Raw genomic sequence first — 10,485 nt, 5'->3', positions numbered from 1 at the left:
TCGTATATCAGTTAGGTTGCTATGGGACGTCTCTGACAATCAATGTACCTCTAAAAATCACAACGTAATCAATCTCACAATTAGAAATAAGCTCCCTCTTTGACAAGTTTGTGTTTAGTTGTCAGGTAATTGTTACTCAATTTCGAATTAAGTGAAAATTCATATCAAGCATGATCACCATCGATCATTGTTTTCATGATCAATCATTGCTGCCATGTCCGAGTACCTGAGTACTCATGCCTATCCCTACCATCTCACACACACACTGACCGAGAGCCCTGTCGACATCAGGGCTGACAAATCAATTTCAGTGATCCCTTCACAGACTCCTTTACTCACACAAACACAACGCAACATGACACAGGACAACAAAAGATGAAACAAAATCAGAAACAAAGTTTGTGACCTTGGAATTCCACTGTCAAATCTCTCCATGAGAAACATGTTTGTGTGGAGAGGGTGAAATGTCCTTCTGTACTCTACAGATTATCAAAGTAACACAGTCACACTACAGCAAACACATTTCACATTACTTCATAAAAGCACAACTAAAGTCAAATATGTCAGTTTATCATTTTAGTTTGTGTATAACCACAGAACAACTTCCTCAAGACATGAGTATGAATGTAGTGCACTCTTTAAACAGTCCGTTATCAAACTATCAAAGGAATGAGTTCTTACCTGGCCGTGGAGATAAGAGGAGCTCTTTTGACTCAGCAAAGGTGTGAATCACACAGCGTAGTTCTTTGCAAGTTCATGCCTCCCTCTTAACAAGAAATAAAGCAAAAAGAAAGCAGGTAGGTAGTAGACTGTCAGATACAGCACACACACAGCTCAGTGACATCAAAGCTGAGAGAATCAACAAGAGTGTGGTGTGCAAGAGCTGAGCATGTGATACTGACCCTACATAGATGCATGCTGACTCTCTCCTCCCCTCTGTCTCTCTGGCACTCCCCCTCTCTCCACTCCTCTTTCATTCAGTCCCACCCATCATTTTCCTTCTGTCTCGTCACTTCCCTGCATCAATCAAAATCAATATTGTATGTAACTTTCCTCCTCATACACCTCTCTCTCTCTCTCTCTCTCTCTCTCACACACAAACACACACACATGCACGCACACACAACACACAGCACACACACACACACACACACACAACACACAACACACAGCACACACACACAACACACATGTTAGTGCAGCTATCATTGTGAGGACTCTCCTTGGGCATAATTTGTATACAAGTATACAAGATTTGTATACTGTACAAACTATAGATTATTTTCCCTAACCCTACTCCTAAACCTAACCCTCACCAAAAACATTCTGCATTTTTACATTTCCAAAAAACATAATTTTGTATGTTTTTAAGCGATTTGAATTATGGGGACACTAGAAATGTCCTCATAAACCACATTTATAGCATAATACCCTTATAATGACCAGTTTTTAACCTAAAAAGTCCTAGTAAATAACCTAAATTCAGGAACAAGCAGAAGGGTGACATCATCATCGGACTGTCTTTGGTAAATCATTCCTTATAAAAAAAAGTACCATGTTACAGTGATATTATTACCATGGTATAATGGTAGTGGCCTAAAAAAACTAAAACCAATGGTACTTTTGTTAGGGAGGACCATTACTATGAATGTTGATAGTTTTCTCTCAGCTATCCTGTTTTTACACATTCAGATAAATTAAAGCTGATGTGTATTATTTTGTCGTATCCCAAGTTAATATGTAGCGTCAAAAATAAGTTAGACATTTGTAAGTTCATTTTACCTTTGATTTCACCGTGTCTCTGTAGCTCTATCAAAACATTCCTCTGTTTGTGCAGCCAAAGGAGAATTTATAGCTGCAGACAGAGTTCCAAACAGGGGCAGGAGCTCCAAACCATCAGCAAAGATATAGGGACACCTTACCTAACCCTAACCGTCTGTGGAGGTGTCGACCCCTTTTGGAGTTGGCGCAACCACCTTTTGGAGTAACCCCGCCCTCATATGGAGATCTCTGGCCTGCAGCTACTGACTTGGGCCAAAGAGCTCGAGGGTTTTGAGCGGCCCATCCAGCTTGGCACATAAACACTGGTGTGACCAAGGTGCAGTTTGAGGCAGGACTATCTGTTTGTACAAGCAATGAAAGATGGGGGGAGTTTGATTAAAGTCAAACAGATACGATGATGAAACCCAACAAACCCATTCCGTCAGTATGACATGACTGGCAGAGAACTTACATCGAACATACTTCTGCTCGAAATGGTAGAGAAGAAAAACACTCCAGCATTAATGAGTCATCAAAGTCTTTTGACGTAAAAGACTGTAATTGAGTTTGTGCGATTGATTTCTATAGAAAAACAATTTATGTGACTCATTAAAGTCATCCAACTTCTCACACAAGATTACAGCTTAAGATAAACAGGAAAATCAACGGAACGGAAAAAATATGAGACAAAGGGCAATGCTTATCATTAAATCATTTGTGTGAACAGAACAGTTAAGAGTAAATCTGGTGATTGTTCTTAACTGAACCGTTGTTTTAGCCGGTGACATGATGTAATGTTATTCTGTGGCCTGGATTCAGTACTCCTGCATTTAGGCCCAGTGCTTTAATTAGACGGTCCAGTGCTGTGAGCACTCATGGATGTTCTCAAGTAGTGATGTGAAGTGGTCGATTCACCAGTTAATTTACGTCATCACGTAATGACGTCACTATATATGCTAATACACAGGCGTCATAGAATACATGCAAACACATTCTGTTAAGCCATATGTAAGGGCATATTGCTGATTATAAAATTTTAATTAATTCAGTTTTAATAATTAGGGTATTTATTGTCATCAGTGTTTCATGCTGTGATCTAACAATACATCCTACTTTAAAGTTTTGCACCTAAAGCACCCAATACTGATACTGATTTACAAACGTGGATGTTCTACACACATTTAAAGCATAAAAAGTTATTAAACTAGTCTTAATCAACTCACCCTTTTTTCAGAAACCATGATCCAGCTCATCATAATTTCAGATATAACTGCATGCACAATATTCAATAGAAAAAGTAGTTTACATCTCTTGACTGAAACGTTTCGCCCCCTCATTCAAGTCCTCGGTTCACGCATGCTCATCAGCTGCTCACTGGTCAGCAGTTCTCAGTATTATGTCCGAAAGAGGCGATTCTCATTTCAGTGTACTGTTGACTCTCAATATGCTGTGATCGACTCAATGTACTGCTGACGAGAGAGCTGCTGTCCTCGGATCAGTGTACTGTTGACACGAGAACTGCTGTCCTCAGATCAGCGTGTTGTTGACTCGAGAACTGCTGTCCTCAGATCAGTGTACCATTGACACGAGAGTTGCTGTGATGACTTAATGTACTGCTGACGCGAGAGCTGCTGTCCTCGGATCAGTGTACCGTTGACTCGAGAACTGCTGTCCTCGGATCAGTGTACTGTTGACTCGAGAGCTGCTGTCCTCGGATCAGTGTACTGTTGACTCGAGAACTGCTGTCCTCGGATCATTGTACTGTTGACTCGAGAACTGCTGTCCTCGGATCAGTGTACTGTTGATGCGAGAACTTCTGTCCTCAGATCAGTGTACCATTGACACAAGAGCTGCTGTGATGACTCAATTTACTGCTGACGTGGGAGCTGCTGTCCTCGGATCAGTGTACTGTTGACTCGAGAACTGTAGACTGGATAATCTTTATACATTTATAAAACAATGTGACAGGGTGGAGGGCAGGGCCGGGTGGTGATTCTGCACTCCCGGTCCCTAATCAGGCTAATTAAGCCTCCGAGAGGGATAAAGGCCTACTCTGGACAATGGTGCGTGAGAGAGAGACCGTTTACGGGCAGCTGACCGTCATGTGCGTGTTTAAGTTTTTCATTAAAATTATTATTTATATTGTCAAGCTGGTTCTCGCCTCCTCCTATCCATTGAACCCCTTTACAAACGGTAATACAATCAAACATATTTCCAGTATGTTTTATTTGTTACACACTCTGTTGTTCAGCAAAATACATCTGAAACATACATTTCGCCCCTTAATCAAACATGTCAGCAGCTAATCTGTTCTAAGTATGTCGGACAACTCCGAAAGAGGTGATTCTCAGTTCAGTGTACTGTTGACTCAAGAACAGTTACGAGTGACTCATTGTACTGTTGACTCGAGAACTGTTGCGACCCAAGCGTTCAGTCCGATTTATGAACTAGTTGGAGCGGTTAATTGCAAAGAAGAGTTGGCAAAAGCAAATATCACCAGTTCTAGGATCATATTACTCCTGGTTATTGGCTCATTTCGATTTGGAGTGTCAGACAGTTTAAGATAAAGTAATTTGTGGATCAGTGTTGACTCAAGACGCGAACTGTTTCAAACGATTCAGACCAATTTGGTGAAGTAGTTCAAAAAGAACGATTCGTTCACAAACTGTACATCATTATTCTCAAGTATTCTCAGCTGCAGCTTGAGAAGGGTACAGCTGTAGATTTGCCTGTCTCGATTATTAAATAACTATTTGATTGAGGTTATTTTGATTTAACTGCGGTTATTTGAGACAACCGCGATTATTGGGCATTTAAATCACATTTTAATGATTAAATATAGGAATTTTATGCAAATATACTGTATAAATGCCAAGAACAACGCGTTTGTGTGTCATTCATTAAACTCCAAGTCCAAGTGTCACCTAGTATATGGTAGAATGGGATTTTTTAAGATTTTGGAAATATACAGGTCCGGGAATACTTTTATTGGAAGGATTAATTTACTTAATATACACCCAGTAGCAGCGGTACAAACAAATTGATTAATTACAGATTATTCCCAGCAGGATTGCCCTATTTCCCCATTATTGTTCTGTCTTGCCCTGGAACCATTAGCAGCCGCAATAAGAAAGGAAGATAATTTTCCAAGGGTGGTGGCGGGAGGTGTGGCACACTGCAAGCATTGTCTTTCATAGAGACAATAGGGTGAGTAAGCCATTTGGTGTTTACCATTTACACAGATTATATTTTATTATTCGTCTCCAACCCCATTAGATCTATGCCTTGCCTCCACAGAATTATTAATTCCTTTTCTAAGTTCTCAGGATACAGAGTTAATTGGTCTAAATCTGAAGCTTCGTCTCTGACAGCATACTGCCCGGTAACGGCTTTCCAGCCAGGTGCCTTCCAGTGGCCCAAACAGGGCATTAAGTATTTGGCCATGTTATTCCCAGCAAATTTGTTAATATCGATCCCTTAATAAAACGTTTTTGAAGCGATGTGGGTAGGTGGGCTTCATTACATTTATCTATGATTGGGAAGGTTAATGTTATTAAAAGGAATTGTGTTCCAAAATTTAACTACCTGTTACAATCTTTCCCTGTAGATGTCCCTCTCTCTTATTTCAAGCAATTTGATAGCATAGCGAAGTCCTACATTTGGAATGGTAAGCGTCCCAGATTACATAAATTACATAGAACGATTGACAAAGGTGGTCTAGTCCTACCCAAGATTTTGTTGTATTATTATGCATTCGGTCTCAGACATTTGGCTCATTGGACGCTTCCATCTGAAAGAGCCCCTCCCTGGTTCTGTATAGGAAATTTTTCACCATTGCAAAGCCTTTCTATCAAACCAATTGGAGAAGTTAAGCTGTACCCCGTTATCTTTCATTTGCATGCAGTATGGACAAAAGAGTACAGAGTGTTTAACTCAGACATTTATTTAAATGTTGCCTTGAGCATATGGATGAACCCTAAATTATGTATTAATAAGTCCCCTTTCAGCTGGTCAGAGTGGATTGTGAGGGAGGTTAATATGAGAGTGAACTATATGAAAGTGGAGTGTTGAGATCCTTTGAAAATTTGGATCAACATTTTGGGATTCCCAGATCTCAGTTTTAAAGGTATTTACAACTGTGACACCTGCTCTGTGCTACTTTTGGGAGTAGAATACAGGAGGTGATTAATGCTTTTGGAAAAGGTCATGAGGCAGCAGTGCCAATCGGAGGATGAAGACACAGCTTTCCACTGTTTTTGGTGGTGTATTGAGATCCAGGAATTCTGGTTGAATGTTCAGAGTTTTGTGTGTGACGTGGTGTGCACTTGGGTTTCGTTTTGCGTTTTGGGCGATGGGGAGGTCATCGATGTGGGGAATAGTCACATAGAGAATTGGCTGACCTGTGTGATGATCACTAGGTAAATGATTTTGAGGCGTTGGGGATCAGCTGGCGAACCCCCATTTAGGGAGTGGTACACAGAGATGGGGAGGGTGGTGGCTTTTGAAGAGGTGTCATTTGGAAGACAGGGTAACTTAGATTTGTTTGTTCAGAAATGGGGGAATTATTTAGAGTTTTTGGAGGGCTCTCTGGGTGGAGATAGTTGTATAGTTTTAATTGGGTATTATTATAATTTTTTTGTGCTTGTGTGTTTATTTGCTTTTTTCTGTATATTAACTCTTGTGACCACAGGGATGTTTATTGGGGGGCAGGGTTGGGGATTGGGAGGGGTGGTTGTGAGGTTTAAATGTTGATTGTATATATATATATATATATATATATATATATATATATATATATATATATATATATATATACACTCACCTAAAGGATTATTAGGAACACCATACTAATACTGTGTTTGACCCCCTTTCAGCCTTCAGAACTGCCTTAATTCTACGTGGCATTGATTCAACAAGGTGCTGAAAGCATTCTTTAGAAATGTTGGCCCATATTGATAGGATAGCATCTTGCAGTTGATGGAGATTTGTGGGATGCACATCCAGGGCACGAGCTCCTGTTCCACCACATCCCAAAGATGCTCTATTGGGTTGAGATCTGGTGACTGTGGGGGCCATTTTAGTACAGTGAACTCATTGTCATGTTCAAGAAACCAATTTGAAATGATTCGAGCTTTGTGACATGGTGCATTATCCTGCTGGAAGTAGCCATCAGAGGATGGGTACATGGTGGCCATAAAGGGATGGACATGGTCAGAAACAATGCTCAGGTAGGCCGTGGCATTTAAACAATGCCCAATTGGCACTAAGGGGCCTAAAGTGTGCCAAGAAAACATCCCCCACACCATTACACCACCACCACCAGCCTGCACAGTGGTAACAAGGCATGATGGATCCATGTTCTCATTCTGTTTACGCCAAATTCTGACTCTACCATCTGAATGTCTCAACAGAAATCGAGACTCATCAGACCAGGCAACATTTTTCCAGTCTTCAAATGTCCAATTTTGGTGAGCTCTTGCAAATTGTAGCCTCTTTTTCCTATTTGTAGTGGAGATGAATGGTACCCAGTGGGGTCTTCTGCTGTTGTAGCCCATCCGCCTCAAGGTTGTGCATGTTGTGGCTTCACAAATGCTTTGCTGCATACCTCGGTTGTAACGAGTGGTTATTTCAGGCAAAGTTGCTCTTCTATCAGCTTGAATCAGTCGGCCCATTCTCCTCTGATCTCTAGCATCAACAAGGCATTTTTGCCCACAGGACTGCCGCATACTGGATGTTTTTAACTTTTCACACCATTCTTTTTAAACCCTAGAAATGGTTGTGCGTGAAAATCCCAGTAACTGAGCAGATTGTGAAATACTCAGACCGGCCCGTCTGGCACCAACAACCATGCCACGCTCAAAATTGCTTAAATCACCTTTCTTTCCCATTCTGACATTCAGTTTGGAGTTCAGGAGATTGTCTTGACCAGGACCACACCCCTAAATGCATTGAAGCAACTGCCATGTGACTGGTTGATTAGATAATTGCATTAATGAGAAATTGAACAGGTGTTCCTAATAATCCTTTAGGTGAGTGTATATAAATTATATGTTTTTACTTTTCTTTAATAATTGTTAATTAAGATTTAATACAAAATGTTAGTTGCAAAATAATTTAGTTCTGATGTGCAGCAAAAAGGTTGCTGAGCATCACAAAAAGGGAAATAGCTAAAAGAAAAATGCCAAAGCATTGAAAATACCCATTTCAACCATTAGGGCAATAATTAAGAAGTTCCGATCAACTGAAGATCTTAAGAATTGGCCTGGAAAAGGATGTGTGCTATATTGTCTCCACACACAGTGAGGATGTTTCAAGTGGCCAAAGAATCTCCAAGGATCACAGCTTGATAATTGCAGAAATAAGTTTGGTCTTGGGGTCAGAAAGTCTAAAAAAAAAATATCAGACATCACCTACATCACCACAAGGTGTTTGGGAGGCTTTCAAGAAAAAAAGTCTCTGCTCTCAACCAACAACAAACTCAAGCATCTTCAGTTTGCCAGACACTACTGGAACTTCAAATGCAACCGGGTTCTATGGTCAGATTAAAACACCTGAGATGGGTTTGGCGTACACAGAGATGAAGTACCCAATGCCCACGGTTAAATGTGTTGCTGATTCTTGAATGTTGTGGGGCTGTTTTTCTGCCAGAGGTCCTGGACATCTTGTTTGGATACATGGCATCATAGCCTCTATCAAATACTAAGAGATAAAAAATGAAAACCTGGCTGCCTCTGCCAGAAAGCTTACAATGGGCCCTGGTTGGATCTTCCAACAGGACAATGATCCAAAACAAACATCAAAATCAACACAAAAATGGTTCTCTGACCACAAAATCAAGGTTCTGCCATGGCCATCCCAGATAGAACCCCATATAAATGTTTTGGGGGGAACTCAAGAGGAGAGTCCACAAACATGGACCTCTGAATTTGCAGGATCTGTAGAGATTCTGTATGGATGAGAGGTCTCAGAGCCCTTGCCAGGGGTTCTCCAACCTCATTAGGCATTATAAGAGAAGACTCAGAGCTGTTATCTTGGCAAAGGGATGTTGCAAAAAGTATAAAAGTGTACCAATAATTATGGCCAATGTATTTTGTAAAACATATTTATTTAATTATTAGATATTTCAATTCTTTTACTTCAATTAAAAGTTAGATTTTTGTGAATTTTTGGAATGAAAGATCAAAAGGCTCAATGCCATTTTTCAGCCGTTTTAGGGTTTGTTGACATTACATCGTCATAGCTTTAACAATAACTTTACACAGAAAAAGGAAGAGATTTTATCACAGTAAAATCATGTGATCTCACATATTGTTTACATCTTGTTGCAATACTTTTGAGACAGTTACGGATTGGCCTCATTCACTTACATTGTAAGTGCCTCACTGTAACTCAGATGTTTGCTTTTTTAAAGAAAAGGAGGTGCAAGTCAAAATTATCTTTTTGGTAATCAATATTACGCCACAAATGTTATCGATTGAGCTTAACTTGTATTGAACCAGGAATATTCCTTTAAGCCGCAGTTAAAATACATGAATGTCTTTGCATTATATAACAAAATATCAAACCAAGAGGCATTCATTTTAAAGGTGTGACTTCAGAGTCCAAATATAGCCACTGTACACATGTACGCTCACTCACTCACTGTCACACATACACAAATGTTGTGCAAACACTGCTAAAGAAATACATACAGGTGCTGGTCATATAATTAGAATATCATCAAAAAGTTGATTTATTTCAGTAATTCCATTCAAAAAGTGAAACTTGAATATTATATTCATTCAATACACACTTACTTCAAATGTTTATTTCATTTAATTGTGATGATTAAAACTGACAACTAATGAAAATCCCAAATTCAGTATCTCCGAAAATTAGAATATTACTTAAGACCAATACAAAAAAAGGATTTATAGAAATGTTGGCTAACTGAAAAGTATGAACATGAAAAGTATGAGCATGTACAGCACTCGATACTTAGTTGGGGCTCCTTTTGCCTGAATTACTGCAGCAATGTGGCATGGCATGAGTCGATCAGTCTGTGGCACTGCTTGGGTGTTATAAGAGCCCAGGTTGCTCTGATAGTGGCCTTCAGCTCTTCTGCATTGTTGGGTCTGGCGTATCGCATTTTCCTCTTCATAATACCCCATAGATTTTCTATAGGGTTAAGGTCAGGTGGGTTTGCTGGCCAATTAAGAACAGGGATACCATGGTCCTTAAACCAGTTACTGGTAGCTTTGGCACTGTGTGCAGGTGCCAAGTCCTGTTGGAAAATGAAATCTGCATCTCCATAAAGTTGGTCAGCAGCAGGAAGCATGAAGTGCTCTAAAACTTCCTTTTTTCTACCATATCTTTTCCTTCCCTTCGCCTCTCTATTAATGTGCTTGGACACAGAGCTCTGTGAACAGCCAGCCTCTTTAGCAATGACCTTTTGTGTATTGCCCTCTTTGTGCAAGGTGTCAATGGGCGTCTTTTGGACAGCTGTCAAGTCAGCAGTCTTCCCCATGATTGTGTAGCCTACAGAACTAGACTGAGAGACCATTTAAAGGCCTTTGCAGGTGTTTTGAGTTAATTAGCTGATTAGAGCTTTAGCTTTAGCTTTGCACTATCCTCTGCAAAGCCCTGCAGAGGATAGTGAGGACAGCTGAGAAGATCATTGGGGTCTCTCTTCCCTCCATCAAAGACATTTACAAAAAACACTGTATCCGCAAAGCAACCAGCATT

At 40.2% G+C, this 10,485-nt stretch overlaps 1 protein-coding gene across 1 annotated transcript in view; it reads right to left on the bottom strand.

Moving 5' to 3' along the window:
• The window catches only part of rasgrp3 (RAS guanyl releasing protein 3 (calcium and DAG-regulated)), a 40,654-nt gene extending 39,688 nt beyond the window's left edge, over window positions 1-966 (bottom strand). The window contains exon 1 of the mRNA XM_052153870.1: window positions 682-966. The gene's annotated coding sequence lies outside the window, so the exon portion shown is untranslated. The remainder of the gene's footprint in view (window positions 1-681) is intronic.
• Window positions 967-10,485: the final 9,519 nt, after the last annotated feature.

Source organism: Xyrauchen texanus, chromosome 22 (genome assembly GCF_025860055.1).
Source record: "Xyrauchen texanus isolate HMW12.3.18 chromosome 22, RBS_HiC_50CHRs, whole genome shotgun sequence".
Lineage (NCBI taxonomy): Eukaryota > Metazoa > Chordata > Actinopteri > Cypriniformes > Catostomidae > Xyrauchen > Xyrauchen texanus.
This window is presented reverse-complemented; position numbering and strand designations above follow the sequence as displayed.